Source organism: Arachis hypogaea, chromosome 5, assembly GCF_003086295.3.
Source record: "Arachis hypogaea cultivar Tifrunner chromosome 5, arahy.Tifrunner.gnm2.J5K5, whole genome shotgun sequence".
Classification (NCBI taxonomy): domain Eukaryota; kingdom Viridiplantae; phylum Streptophyta; class Magnoliopsida; order Fabales; family Fabaceae; genus Arachis; species Arachis hypogaea.
The window spans coordinates 17,734,746-17,749,297 of NC_092040.1; the positions used below are offsets into that span (position 1 = coordinate 17,734,746).

The 14,552-nt window shown below is 39.5% G+C and overlaps 1 non-coding gene across 1 annotated transcript; it reads right to left on the minus strand.

Moving 5' to 3' along the window:
• Positions 1–2,189: 2,189 nt before the first annotated feature.
• On the minus strand, positions 2,190–2,297 carry LOC112804962 (small nucleolar RNA R71). Its single transcript, XR_003203578.1, has one exon. It is a non-coding gene; the product is annotated as a small nucleolar RNA R71 (small nucleolar RNA).
• Positions 2,298–14,552: the final 12,255 nt, after the last annotated feature.

Here is a 14,552-nt window from a genome sequence, read left to right on the forward strand (position 1 = left end):
AAAGAGTTGAGATTGCAATTGAGCGTACCATGTTGATGGCGCCATTGATGATCACAATTTCGTGCACCACGTTTTTGGCACCGTTGCCGGGGATTGTTCGAGTTTGGACAACTAACGGTTCATCTTGTTGCTTATATTAGGTAATTTTATTTTATTTTGTTCTTCAGAGTTCTTAAGAATGAATTCTAGAGTTTCAGATGATGTTTTCATCATCACCAAAGCTGATTGATTCTCATCAATTTAGCTCTTGAATGTAATGTCCTACTGAAGCTTGGCTAGCCATGTCTAATTTCTTTAGACTAAAGCTTTAGACTAACATTGCATGATTCCTGGAATTCTTATTAAAAATTTTGAATCTCTTTATTTTCTTTTCCATATAATTTTCGAAAAATCACAAAATTTTTTTTATAAAATCATAAAAATAAAAAATATTTTATGTTTCTTGTTTGAGTTTACTGTCTAATTTTAAGTTTGGTGTCAATTGCATGTCTTTATTCTTCTAATTTTCGAAAATTACATGCATTATGTTCTACATTGATCTTCAAGTTGTTCTTGATGATTTCCTTGCTCTTATCTTTAAATTCTCTTGTCTTGAGTGTTTTGTTGTTTCTCATGTGCATTCTCAATTGTTAGTGTCAATAGTATACAAACTTCTAAGTTTGGTGTCTTGCATGCATTGTTTATTTGATTTTAGTTGCATTTTGATTATTCCTCATCATTAAAAATTCAAAAAAATTTTTTAATTTGTGTCTTTTCAAGTCAATAATACAGAGAATTGAAGATTCAGAACATGCAGCAGAGGAATTACACAGAAAAAGCTGGGCGTTCAAAACGCCCAGTGAAGAAGGAAAACTAGCATTTAAACGCCAGCCAGGGTACCTGGCTGGGCGTTTAACACCCAAAAGGGTAGCATTTTGGGTGTTAAACGCCATAATGGATACCATTCTGGGCGTTTAACGCTAGGATGATACAAGAGGGAAGATTTTGTTTTTAATTCAAATTTTTTTAAGTTTTCATAATTTTTCAAAATCAAATCTTTTTCAAACCATATCTTTTCAATCATATATTTTCAAAATCAATTTCTTTCCATTCTCAAAAATACTTGCCTACAATTGATGATTTGATTCAACATTTCAAGTATGTTGCCTTTTCTGTTAAGAAAGGTTTAATGTTTGAATCATATCCATTAAATTTCTTGTTAGCCAAGTCATTAATTTTAAAAATCAAATCTTTTTAAATTCTTTCTCAATCATATCTTTTTAAAACCATAACTCTTCAATCATATCTTCTTAATCACATCTTTTTCCAAATAATTTTCAATCTTTTTTATTTCTAATTTCAAAATCTTTTTCAAAAATCACTTTATTTCTTTCCCAACTTTAATTTTCGAAAATCATTCTTCAATTTTTCAAAATTTCTTCAAAATCTTTTAATTTATTTTCGAAAATTCTTCCCCTCTTCTCACATCCTTCTATTTAAGGACTAACACTCCTTCACTTTCAACAATTCGAACTCTATCTCTCTTGATAAGTTCGAATTCTTCTTATTCTATCTCCTCCTTCTATTCTTCTTTTCCTCTGACATCTCAAGGAATCTCTATACTGTGACATAGAGGATTCCATATTTTCTTGTTCTCTTCTCTTTCATATGAGCAGGAGCAAAGATAAAAGCATTCTTGTTGAGGCTGACACTGAACCTGAAAGGACCTTGAAGCGAAGCTAAGAGAAGCTAAAGCACTACTCTCTGTAGAGGACCTAACAAAAATCTTCAAACAAGAAGAAGATATGGCAGCCGAAAAAAACAACAATGCCAACAATGCAAGGAAGGTGCTGGGTGACTTTACTGCACCTATTCCCGACTTCTATGGGAGAAGCATCTCTATCCCTGCCATTAGAGCAAACAACTTTGAGCTTAAGCCTCAATTAGTTTCTCTAATGCAACAGAATTGCAAGTTCCATGGACTTCTATTGGAAGATCCTCATCAATTTTTGGCTGAATTCTTACAAATATGTGACACTGTCAAGACCAATGGGGTTGACTCTGAGGTCTACAGACTTATGCTATTCCCTTTTGCTGTAAGAGACAGAGCTAGGATATGGTTGGACTCACAACCTAAAGAAAGCCTGAACTCTTGGGAAAAGCTAGTCAATGCCTTCTTGGCAAAGTTTTTTCCACCTCAAAAATTGAGTAAGCTTAGAATGAAAGTCCAAACCTTCAGACAGAAGGAAGGTGAATCCCTCTATGAAGCTTGGGAAAGATACAAACAATTGATCAGAAAGTGTCCTTCTGACATGCTTTCTGAATGGAGCATCATAGGTATCTTCTATGATGGTCTGTCTGAACTGTCCAAGATGTCATTGGACAGCTCTGCTGGAGGATCTCTTCATCTAAAGAAGACGCCTACAGAAGCTCAAGAACTCATTGAAATGGTTGCAAATAACCAATTCATGTACACTTCTAAAAGGAATCCTGTGAACAATGGGACGAATCAGAAGAAAGGAGTTCTTGAGATTGATACTCTGAATGCCATATTGGCTCAGAACAAAATATTGACTCAGCAAGTCAATATGATTTCTAAAAGTCTGTCTAGAATGCAAGCTGCACTAGGCAGTACTAAGGACGCTTCATCTGAAGAAGAAGCTTATGATCCTGAGAACCCATCAATGGAAGAGGTGAATTACATGGGAGAACCCTATGGAAACACCTATAATCCTTCATGGAGAAATCATCCAAATCTCTCATGGAGGATCAATAGAGACCTCAACAAGGTTTTGACAACAATAATGGTGGAAGAAAAAGGTTTAGCAATAGCAAGCCTTTTCCATCATCTTCTCAGCAACAGACAAAGAATTCTAAGCAGAGCCACTCTGACTTAGCAACTATGGTCTCTGATCTAATCAAAACCACTCAAAGTTTCATGACTGAAACAAGGTCCTCCATTAGAAACTTGGAGGCACAAGTAGGTCAGCTAAGTAAGAAAGTTACTGAACTCCCTCCTAGTACTCTTCCAAGCAATACAGAAGAGAATCCAAAAGGAGAGTGTAAGGCCATCAACATGGTCGAATTTGGAGAGGAGAAAGAGGCAGTGATCGCCACTGAGGAAGACCTCAATGGACGTCCACTGGCCTCCAATGACTTCCTTAATGAGGAACCATGGGAATCTAAGGCTCACACTGAGACCATAGAGATCCCATTGGATTTACTTCTGCCATTCATGAGCTCTGGTGAGTATTCTTCCTCTGAAGAGGATGAAGATGTCACTGAAGAGCAAGTTGCTAAGTACCTTGGAGCAATCATGAAGCTAAATGACAAGTTATTTGGTAATGAGACTTGGGAGGATGAACCCCCTTTGCTCATCAAAGAACTGGATGACTTGACTAGGCAGAGATTACCTCAAAAGAGACAGGACCCTGGGAAGTTCTCAATACCTTGTACATTAGGTACCATGACCTTCGAGAAGGATCTGTGTGACCTAGGGTCAAGCATAAACCTCATGCCTCTCTTTGTAATGGAGAAGCTAGGGATCTTTGAGGTACAAGCTGCAAGAATCTCACTAGAGATGGCAGACAATTCAAGAAAACAAGCTTATGGACTTGTAGAGGATGTTCTGGTAAAGATTGAAGACCATTACATCCCTGCTGATTTCATAGTCCTAGAGACTGGGAAGTGCATGGATGAATCCATCATCCTTGGCAGACCCTTTCTAGCCACAGCAAAGGCTGTGATTGATGTTGACAGAGGAGAATTGATCATTCAAGTGAATGAAGAATCCTTTGTGTTTAAGGCTCAAGGATATCCCTCTGTAACCATGGAGAGGAAGCATGAAGAGCTTCTCTCAAAACAGAATAAAACAGAGCCCCCACAGCCAAACTCTAAGTTTGGTGTTGAACCCCCACATTCAAACTCTAAGTTTGGTGTTGGGAGGTTCCAACATTACTCTGAACATCTGTGAGGCTCTATAAGGGGCCTCTGTCAAGCTACTGACATTAAAGAAGCGCTTGTTGGGAGGCAACCCAATGTTATATTTATCTATTTTCCATTGTTATTTTATGTTTTCTATAGGTTGATGATCAAGTGATGTCATAAAAATAATTGAAAAAGCAAAAACAAGAATGAAAAATAGAAAGAAAAACAGCACACCCTGGAGGAAAAGCTTGCTGGCATTTAAACGCCAGTAAGGGTAGCAAATGGGCGTTTAACGCCCAGTCTGGCACCATTCTGGGCGTTTAACGCCAGAAAGGGGCAGCAGCCCGATGTTTAACGCCAGGATTGGTAGAAAGGGTGTTTTACATGCCACTTGGTGCAGGGATGAGCTATCCTTGACACCTCAGGATCTGTGGACCCCACAGGATCCCCACCTACCCCACCACTCTCTCTCTTCTTCACCCATTCACCAATCACCTCAATACCTCTTCCCAAAAAAAAAAATCCCTCACCTATCAAATCCCACCAATCTTTTCACCACTCACATCCATCCTTCATAAAACTCCACCTACCCCACCATCCAAATTCAAACCACTTTCCCTCCCAAACCCACCCATAATGGCCGACCCTACATCTCTCTCCACCCCTATATAAACCCTTATTCACTCCTTCATTTTCACACAACCTAAACACTACTTCTCCCCCTTGGCTGAACCACAAAAGCCCCCTCCATCTCCTCTATTTCTTCTTCTTCTACTCTTTTCTTTCCTCTTTTGCTCGAGGACTAGCAAACCATCTAAGTTTGGTGTGGTAAAAGCGTTGCTTTTTGTTTTTCCATAACCATTTATGGCACCTAAGGCCGGAGAAACCTCTAGAAAGAGGAAAGGGAAGGCAAAAGCTTCCACCTCCGAGTCATGGGAGATGGAGAGATTCATCTCAAGGGTGCATCAAGACCACTTCTATGAAGTTGTGGCCATGAAGAAGGTGATCCCCGAGGTTCCTTTCAAACTCAAAAAGAGTGAATATCTGGAGATCCAACATGAGATCCGAATAAGAGGTTGGGAAGTTCTTACCAACCCCATTCAACAAGTCAGAATCTTAATGGTTCAAGAGTTCTATGCCAATGTATGGATCACCAAGAACCATGATCAAAGTGTGAACCCGGACCCAAAGAATTGGCTTACAATGGTTCGGGGGGAAATGCTTAGATTTTAGTCCGGAAAACGTAAGGTTGGCATTCAACTTGCCCATGATGCAAGGAGGTGAACACCCCTACACTAGAAGGGTCAACTTTGATCAATGGTTGGACCAAGTCCTCATAGATATTTGTGAAGAGGGCGCTCAATGGAAGAGAGATTAAAGAGGAAAGCCGGTTCAACTGAGAAGGCATGACCTCAAGCCCGTGGCTAGGGGATGGTTGGAGTTTATCCAACGCTCAATCATTCCCACTAGCAACCGGTCTGAAGCTACTATAGACCGGACTATCATGATTCATAGCATCATGATTGGAGAGGAAGTAGAAGTTCATGAGGTTATATCTCAAGAACTTTATAAGGTGGCAGACAAGTCCTCTACCTTGGCAAGGTTAGCCTTCCCTCATCTCATTTGTCACCTCTGTAATTCAGTTGGAATTAACATAGAGGGAGATATCCTCATTGATGAGGACAAGCCCATCACTAAGAAGAGGATGGAGCAAACAAGAGATCCCACTCATGGACATGAGGAAATTCCTCATCATGAAATCCCTGAGATGCCCAAGGGATGGAGTTTCCTCCACAAAACTATTGGGAGCAAATCAACACCTCCCTAGGAGAATTGAGTTCCAACATGGGACAACTAAGGGTGGAGCACCAAGAACATTCCATCCTCCTCCATGAAATTAGAGAAGATCAAAGAATCATGAGAGAGGAGCAACAAAGGCAAGGAAGAGACATTGAGGACCTCAAGCACTCCATAAGATCTTCAAGAGGAAGAACAAGCCGCCATCACTAAGGTGGACCCGTTCTTTAATCTCCTTGTTCTTTATTTTTCTATTTTTTGAAAATTATGCATCATGTTTTATTTATGTTTGTGTCTTATGATCATTAGTGTCTTAGTGTCTATGCCTTAAAGATATGAATGTCCTATGAATCCATCACCTTTCTTAAATGAAAAATATTCTTAATTGAAAAAGAAAAAGAAATGCATGAATTTCGAATTTTATAACAGATTAATTATTTTGATGTGGTGGCAATACTTTTGTTTTCTGAATGTATGCTTGAACAATGCATATGTCTTTTGAATTTGTTGTTCATGAATGTTAAAACTGTTGGCTCTTGAACAATGCATATGTCTTTTGTGGCATGCATGTATCCGATGGTAATACTGAAAAACCGCGTGCTTTGGGCCACGGCCAAGACTCATAAAGTAGTTGTGTTCAAGAATCATCATACTTAACAAGGAGAATCAATAACACTATCCGGATTCTGAGTTCCTATAGAAGCCAATCATTCTGAACTTCAAAGGATAAAGTGAGATGCCAAAACTGTTCAGAGGCAAAAAGATAAAAGCCCCGCTCATCTAATTAATACTGATCTTCATAGATGTTTTTGGAATTCATTGTATATTCTTTTCTTTTTATCCTATTTGATTTTCAGTTGCTTGGGGACAAGCAACAATTTAAGTTTGGTGTTGTGATGAGCGGATAATTTATACGCTTTTTGGCATTATTTTTAGTATATTTTTAGTATATTTTAGCTAGTTTTTATTATATTTTTATTAGTTTTTATTTAAAATTCACTTTTCTGGACTTTACTATGAGTTTGTGTGTTTTTCTGTGATTTCAGGTATTTTCTGGTTGAAATTGAGGGATCTGAGCAAAAATCTGATCCAGAGGCTGAAAAAGGAGTGCAGATGCTGTTGGATTCTGACCTCCCTGCACTCAAAGTGGATTTTCTGGAGCTACAGAAGCCCAATTGGCGCACTTTCAATTGCGATGGAAAGTAGACATTCTGGGATTTTCAGCAATATATAATAGTCCATATTGTGCCCGAGATTTGATGGCCCAAACAGGCGTTCCAAGTCAGCTCAAGAATTCTGGCGTTTAACGCCGGAACTGGCACAAAAGTGGGAGTTAAACGCCCAAACTAGCACAAAAGCTGGCGTTTAACTCCAAGAAAAGTCTTTACACATGAAAGCTTCAATGCTCAGCCCAAGCACACACCAAGTGGGCCCGGAAGTGGATTTTTACGTCATTTACTCATTTTTGTAAACCCTAAGCTACTAGTTCTCTATAAATAGGACCTTTTGCTATTGTATTTTCATCTTTGGACGTCTAGTTCTTAGATCATGGGGGCTGGCCTCTCGGCCATGCCTAGACCTTGTTCTTATGTATTTTCAACGGTAGAGTTTCTACACACCATAGATTAAGGTGTGGAGCTCTGCTGTACCTCAAGTATCAATGCAATTACTACTATTTTCCATTCAATTCAGCTTATTCTTGTTCTAAGATATTCATTCGCACTCAAGAACTTGATGAATGTGATGATTATGTGACGCTCATCATCATTCTCACTTATGAATGCATGCCTGACAACCACTTCCGCTCTACATGCAAACAAGGCTTGAATGTGTATCTCTTGGATTCCTTAATCAGAATCTTCATGGTATAAGCTAGAATCCATTGGCGGTCATTCTTGAGAATCCAGAAAGTCTAAACCTTGTCTGTGGTATTCCGAGTAGGATTCAGGGATTGAATGACTGTGACGAGCTTCAAACTCGTGATTGTGGGGCGTTAATGACAGACGCAAAAGAATCACTGGATTCTATTCCGACATGATCGAGAACCGACAAATGAATAGCCGTGCTGTGACAGAGCGCGTTGAACATTTTCACTGAGAGGACGGGACTGTAGCCATTGAAAACAGTGATGCCCAACATACAGCTTGCCATGGAAAGGAGTAAGAAGGATTGGATGAAGACAGTAGGAAAGCAGAGAGACGGAAGGGACAAAGCATCTCCATATGCTTATCTAAAATTCTCACCAATGAATTACATAAGTATCTCTATCTTTTTTTTATGTTTTATTTATCTTTTAATTATCAATCCTCCATAACCATTTGAATCTGCCTGACTGAGATTTACAAGATGACCATAGCTTGCTTCATACCAACAATCTCCGTGGGATCGACCCTTACTCGCGTAAGGTTTATTACTTGGACGACCCAGTGCACTTGCTGGTTAGTTGTGCGAAGTTGTGATAAAGAGTTGAGATTGCAATTGAGCGTAGCATGTTGTTGGCGCCATTGATGATCACAATTTCGTGCACCAAATACCACAGACAAGGTTTAGACTTTTCGGATCTCAAGAATGCTGCCAAAGGATTCTAGCTTATACTACGAAGACTCTGATCTCAAGGAATTGAAGGCTCTGTTGTCAGGAGAGGCAATCAAATGCATGAATCAGGAGTCCAAGGGATACACGCTCAATCTTAAGTAGAACGGAAGTGGTTGTCAGTCACGCGTTCATAGGTGAGAATGATGATGAGTGTCATGGATCATCACATTCATCAGGTTGAAGTGCGAGTGAATATCTTAGAACAAGAATAAGCTTGAATTGAATAGAAAATAGTAGTAATTGCATTAATACTCGAGGAACACCAGAGCTCCACACCTTAATCTATGGTGTATAGAAACTCCACCATTGAAAATACATAAGTGGTCTGGAGGTCCACGCATGGCCGAATGGCCAGCCTCCCCAAATATGAAAATGTATCATCCAGAATCTCTATATGATCCGAAGATGAAAATACAATAGTAAAAGGTCATATTTATAATGAAACTAGCTACTAGGGTTTACAGAAATAGGTAAATGATGTAGAAATCCACTTTCGGGCCCACTTGGTGTGTGCTTGAGCTGAGCATTGAGCTTTACACGTGTAGAGATCTTCCTTGGAGTTAAACACCAGCTTTGGTACCAGTTTGGGCATTTAACTCCAACTTTTATGCCAATTCTGGCGTTTTGATGCCAGAAAAGGGCATAGAGTTGGCATTTTGACGCCATTTTATGTTGTCAAAACTCACGCAAAGTATGGACTATATTGCTGGAAAGCCCTGCATGTCTACTTTCCAACGCAATTGAGAGCGCGCCATTTGGAGTTCTGTAGCTCCAAAAAATCCACTTCGAGTGCAGGGAGGTCAGAATCCAACAGCATCTGTAGTCCTTTGTCAGCCTCTGAATTAGATTTTTGCTCAGGTCCCTCAATTTCAGCCAGAAAATACCTGAAATTATAGAAAAACATACAAACTCATAGTAAAGTCCAGAAATGTGAATTTTGCTTAAAAACTAAAAAAATATACTAAAAACTAACTAAATCATACTAAAAACTATATAAAAACAATGCCAAAAAGCATATAAATTATCCGCTCATCACAACACCAAACTTAACTTATTGCTTGACCCCAAGCAACTGAAAACAAAATAGGATAAAAAGAAGAGAATATACAATGAATCCCATAGTATCAATGAAACTTACTTCTAATTAGATGAGCGGGGCTTGTAGCTTTTTGCTTCTGAACAGTTTTGGCAACTCACTTTTTCCTTTGAAATTTAGAATGATTGGCATCTATAGGAACTTAGAATTTTAGATAGTGTTATTAATTCTCCTAGTTCAGTACGTTGATTCTTGAACACAGATACTTTATGAGTCTTGGTCGTGACCCTAAGCACTTTGTTTTCCAATATTACCATCGGATACATAAATGCCACAGACACATAACTGGGTGAACCTTTCAGATTGTGACTCAGCTTTGCTAAAGTCCCCAGTTAGAGGTGTCCAGAGTTCTTAAGCACACTCATTTTTCTTTGGATCACGACTTTAACCACTCAGTCTCAAGCTTTTCACTTGGACCTTCATGACACAACCACATGGTTAGGGACAGCTTGATTTAGCCGCTTAGGCTTGGAGTTTATTTCCTTGGGCTCTTCTATCCATTAATGCTCAAAGCCTTGGATCCTTTTTACCCTTGCCTTTTTGTTTTAAGGGCTATTGGCTTTTTCTGCCTGCTTTTTCTTTTTCTCTTCTCCCTTTTTTTTTCTCGCCATTTTTTTCACTGCTTTTTCTTGCTTCAAGAATCAATTTCATGATTTTTCAGATTATCAATAACATTTCTCTTTGTTCATCATTCTTTCAAGAGCCAACAACTTTAACATTCATAAACAACAAGATAAAAAATATGCACTGTTCAAGCATTCATTTAGAGAACAAAAAGTATTGCCACCACATCAAAATAATTAAACTAGTTTCAAGATAAAATTTGAAATCCAAGTACTTCATGTTCTTTTGTAATTAAGCACATTTTTCATTTAAGAGATGTGAAGGATTCATGGAGTTATTCATAGCTTTAAGACATAGACACTAGACACTAATGATCATGTAGTGAAGACGCAAACATAGATAGAACATACAGCATAAAGCCGAAAAACAGCAAAATAAATAGATAAGGAGATTAAGGAATGAGTCCACCTTAGTGAGGGTGGCGTCTTCCTCCTCTTGAAGAACCAATGGTGCTCTTGAGCTCCTCTATGTCTCTTCTTTTCCTTTGTTGCTCCTCCCTCATAGCTCTTTGATCTTCTCTAATCTCATGGAGAATGATGGAGTGCTCTTGGTGTTCCACCCTTAATTGGTCTATGCTATAACTCAAGCTTTCCAAAGAAGTGTTGAGTTGCTCCCAAAAATTATGTGGAGGAAATTGCATCCCTTGAGGCATCTCAGGGATTTCTTGATGAGGGACTTCCTCATGCTCTTGTTGAGTGCTATGAATGGGCTCTCTAGTTTGCTCCATCCACTTCTTAGTGATGGGCTTGTCCTCTTAAATGAGGATGTCTCCCTCTATGACAATCCCAACTAAATAGCAAAGGTGACATATGAGATGATGAAAGACTAATCTTGCCAAAGGTGAAGACTTGTCAGCCACCTTGTAGAGTTCTAGAGGTATAATTTCATGAACTTCTACTTCCTCTCCAATCATGATACTATGGATCATGATGGCCCGATCCACAGTTACCTCAGATCGGTTGCTAGTGGGAATGATAGAGCGTTGGACAAACTCCAACCATCCTCTAGCCACAGGCTTAAGATTCGGTCTTCTCAATTGAACCGGGTTGCCTCTTGAGTCTCTTTTCCATTGAGCTCCTTCTACACATATGTCCATGAGGACTTGGTCCAACCTTTGATCAAAGTTGACCTTTCTAGTGTAGGGGCGTGTGTTTTCTTCCATCATTGGCAAGTTGAACGCTAGCCTCACGTTTTCCAGACTGAAATCTAAGTATTTCCCCCGAACCATTGTAAGCCAATTCTTTGGGTTTGGGTTCATACTTTGATCATGGTTCCTAGTGATCCATGCGTTTGCATAGAACTCTTGAACCATTAAGATTCTGACTTGTTGAATGGGGTTGGCAAGAACTTCCCAACCTCTTCTTTGGATCTCTGGATATTCGCCCTTTTTGAGCCTAAAAGGGACCTCAGGGATCATCTTCTTCTTGGCCACAACTTCATAGAAGTGGTCTTGCTCGACCTTTGAGATGAATCTATCCATCTTCCATGACTCAGAGGTGGAGGTAGTTGCCTTCCCTTTCCTCTTTCTAGAGACTTCTCTGGCCTTAGGTGCCATAAATGGTTATGGAAAAATAAAAAGCAATGCTTTTACCACACCAAACTTAAAATATTTTCTCGTCCCCAAGCAAAAGAAGAAAGAAAGATGTAGAAGAAGAAGAAAATGGAGGAGATGGAGGGTGTATAGGGTTCGGCCAAGGGGGGAAGAAGGTGTTTGTGATGTGTGAAAATGAAGGAGTGAAGGGGGTATTTATAGGGAAAGTGGCCGAAAGGTTTAGGTGGGTTTGGGATGGAAATGGGTTTGAATTTTTGAAGGTGGGTGGGGTTTTTGGGGAAGAGTTAAGGAAGTGATTGGTGAAAGGTATTTGGGGAAGAGTGTTGTGGAAAGGTGTGAAGAGGAGAGAGAGTGAGTTGTGCTTGGTGGGGATTCTGTGGGGTCCACAGATCCTGAAGGGTCAAGAAATTCTCATCCCTGCTCCAATTGTGCGTTCAAAACGCCTTAGAGTGCAATTCTGCGTTTAAACGCCAGTTTGCTACCCTGTTCTGGCGTTTAAATGCCAATTTTTCTTCCTGTTCTGGTGTCTAAACGCCAGTTTGTTGTCCTGTTCTAGCGTTTAAACGCCAGTCTGGTGCCCTATTTTGGCGTTTAAACGCCAGTAAGTCTTTCCTCCAGGGTGTGCTGTTTTCAATGTTGTTTTTGATTTTTTTTCCTTTATTTTTGTAATTGTCTTTGTGACTTCACATGATTATCAACCTAAAAGAAAACAAAATTATATAGATATAATCAAAATAAAATTGGGTTGCCTCCCAATAAGCGTTTCTTTAATGTCAATAGCTTGACAGTGAGCTCTCATGGAGCCTCACAGATGATCAGATTATGGTTGAGATCTCTTAATACCAAACTTAGAGTTTGGCTGTGGCCTCCCAACACCAAACTTAGAGTTTGAATGTGGGGGCTTTGTTTGACTCTATATTGGAAGAAGCTCTTCATGCTTACTCTCCATGGTTACAGATGGAGAACTTTGAGTTTTTACTACAAGGCATTCTTCATTCACATGAAGGATCAACTCTCCTCTGTCAACATCAATTACAGATCTTGCTGTGGCTAGGAAGGGTCTTCCAAGGATGATGGATTCATCCTCGTCCCTCTTAGTGTCTAGGATTATAAAATCAGCAGGGAAGTAAAAGCCTTCAATATTCACTAGCATGTCCTCTACTAGTCCATAAGCCTTTTTCATAGATTTATCTGTTATCTCCAATGAGAATTTGGCAGCCTGTACCTCATAGATTCCCAGTCTCTCCATTACAGAGAGGGGCATCATGTTTATCCCTGACTCCAGGTCACACAGAGCTTTCTCAAAGGCCATGGTGCCTATGGTACAGGGTATTAAGAATTTACCAGGATCCTGTTTCTTTTGAGGTAAATTTTGTTGAACCAATGTATTCAGTTCATTGGTGAGCAAGGGAGGCTCTTCCTCCCAAGTCTCATTACCAAACAGCTCGACATTCAGCTTCATGATTGCTCCTAAATATTGGGAAACTTGCTCTTCAACAATGTCTTCATCCTCTTCAGAAGATGAATAGTCATCAGAGCTCATGAATGGTAAAAGGAGGTCTAAGGGAATCTCTATAGTCTCTGTATGAGCCTCAGATTCCTTTGGTTCCTCATTAGGGAATTCCGTACTGACCATTGGACATTCCCAGAGGTCTTCCTCATTGGGATTCACGTCTTCCTCCTCCTCTAAGGTTTTGGCCATGTTGATTATATCAATGGCCTTGCACTCTCCTTTGGGATTCTCTTCTGTATTGCTTGGGAGAGTGCTAGGAGGAGTTTCAGTAACACTTTTACTCAGCTGGCCCACTTGTGCCTCCAAATTTCTAATGGAGGATCTTGTTTCAGTCATGAAAATAAGGGTGGCCTTAGATAGATCAGAGACTATGTTTGCTAAGCCAGAAGGATTCTGCTCAAAATGCTCTGTCTCTTGCTGAGATGATGATGGGAAAGATTTGCTATTGTTAAGCCTGTTTCTTTCACCATTGTTATTATTAAAGCCTTGCTTCTGTTGATCCTTCCATGAAAAATTTGGATGATTTTTCCATGAAAAATTTGGATTATAGGTGTTGCCAAAGGCTTTACTCATGTAATTCACCTCTGCCATTGCAAGGTTCTTAGGATCATAAGCTTTTTCTTTAGAAGATGCTTCTTTAGTACTATTGGATGCATTTTGCAATCCATTCAGACTCTGAGAGATCATATTGACTTGTTGGGTCAATATTTTGTTCTGATCCAGTATGGTATTCAGAGCATCAATTTCAAGAACTCCTCTCTTTTGAGGCGTACCATTACTCATAGGATTCCTCTCAGAGGTATACATGAACTGGTTATTTGCAACCATTTCAATAGGTTCCTGAGCTTCTGTAGGCATTTTCTTTAGGTGAATGGATCCACCTGCAGAGTGGTCCAGTGACATCTTGGAAAATTCAGACAGACCATCATAGAATATATCTAATGTGGTCCATTCTAAAAGCATGTCAGAAGGATACCTTTTAGTCAGCTGCTTGTATCTTTCCCAAGCTTCATAGAGGGACTCACTATCTTTTTGTTTGAAGGTCTGAACATCCACTCTAAGCTTGCTCAACTTTTGAGGAGGAAAGAACTTGGCTATCTCTAGGTTGTGAGTCCAACCATGTTCTAGCTCTGTCTCTTACAGCAAAATGGAAAAGCATAAGCTTGTAGACTTCAGGATCAACTCCATTGGTCTTAACAGTATCACATATCTACAAGAACTCAGTTAAGAACTGATAATGGTCTTTTGATGGAAGTCCATGAAACTTGCAGTTCTGTTGTAGTAGAGAAACTAATTAAGGCTTTAGCACAAAATGGTTTTCTCCTATGGCAGGATTGAGATGCTTCTTCTATAGAAGTTGGAAGTTGGTGTAGTAAAATCACCAAGCATCTTCCTTGCATTGTTGTTTGGTTCGGCTATAATTGTTTCTTTTGCTGCTTCCTTTTCGAAAATTTTAGTGAGGACCTCTT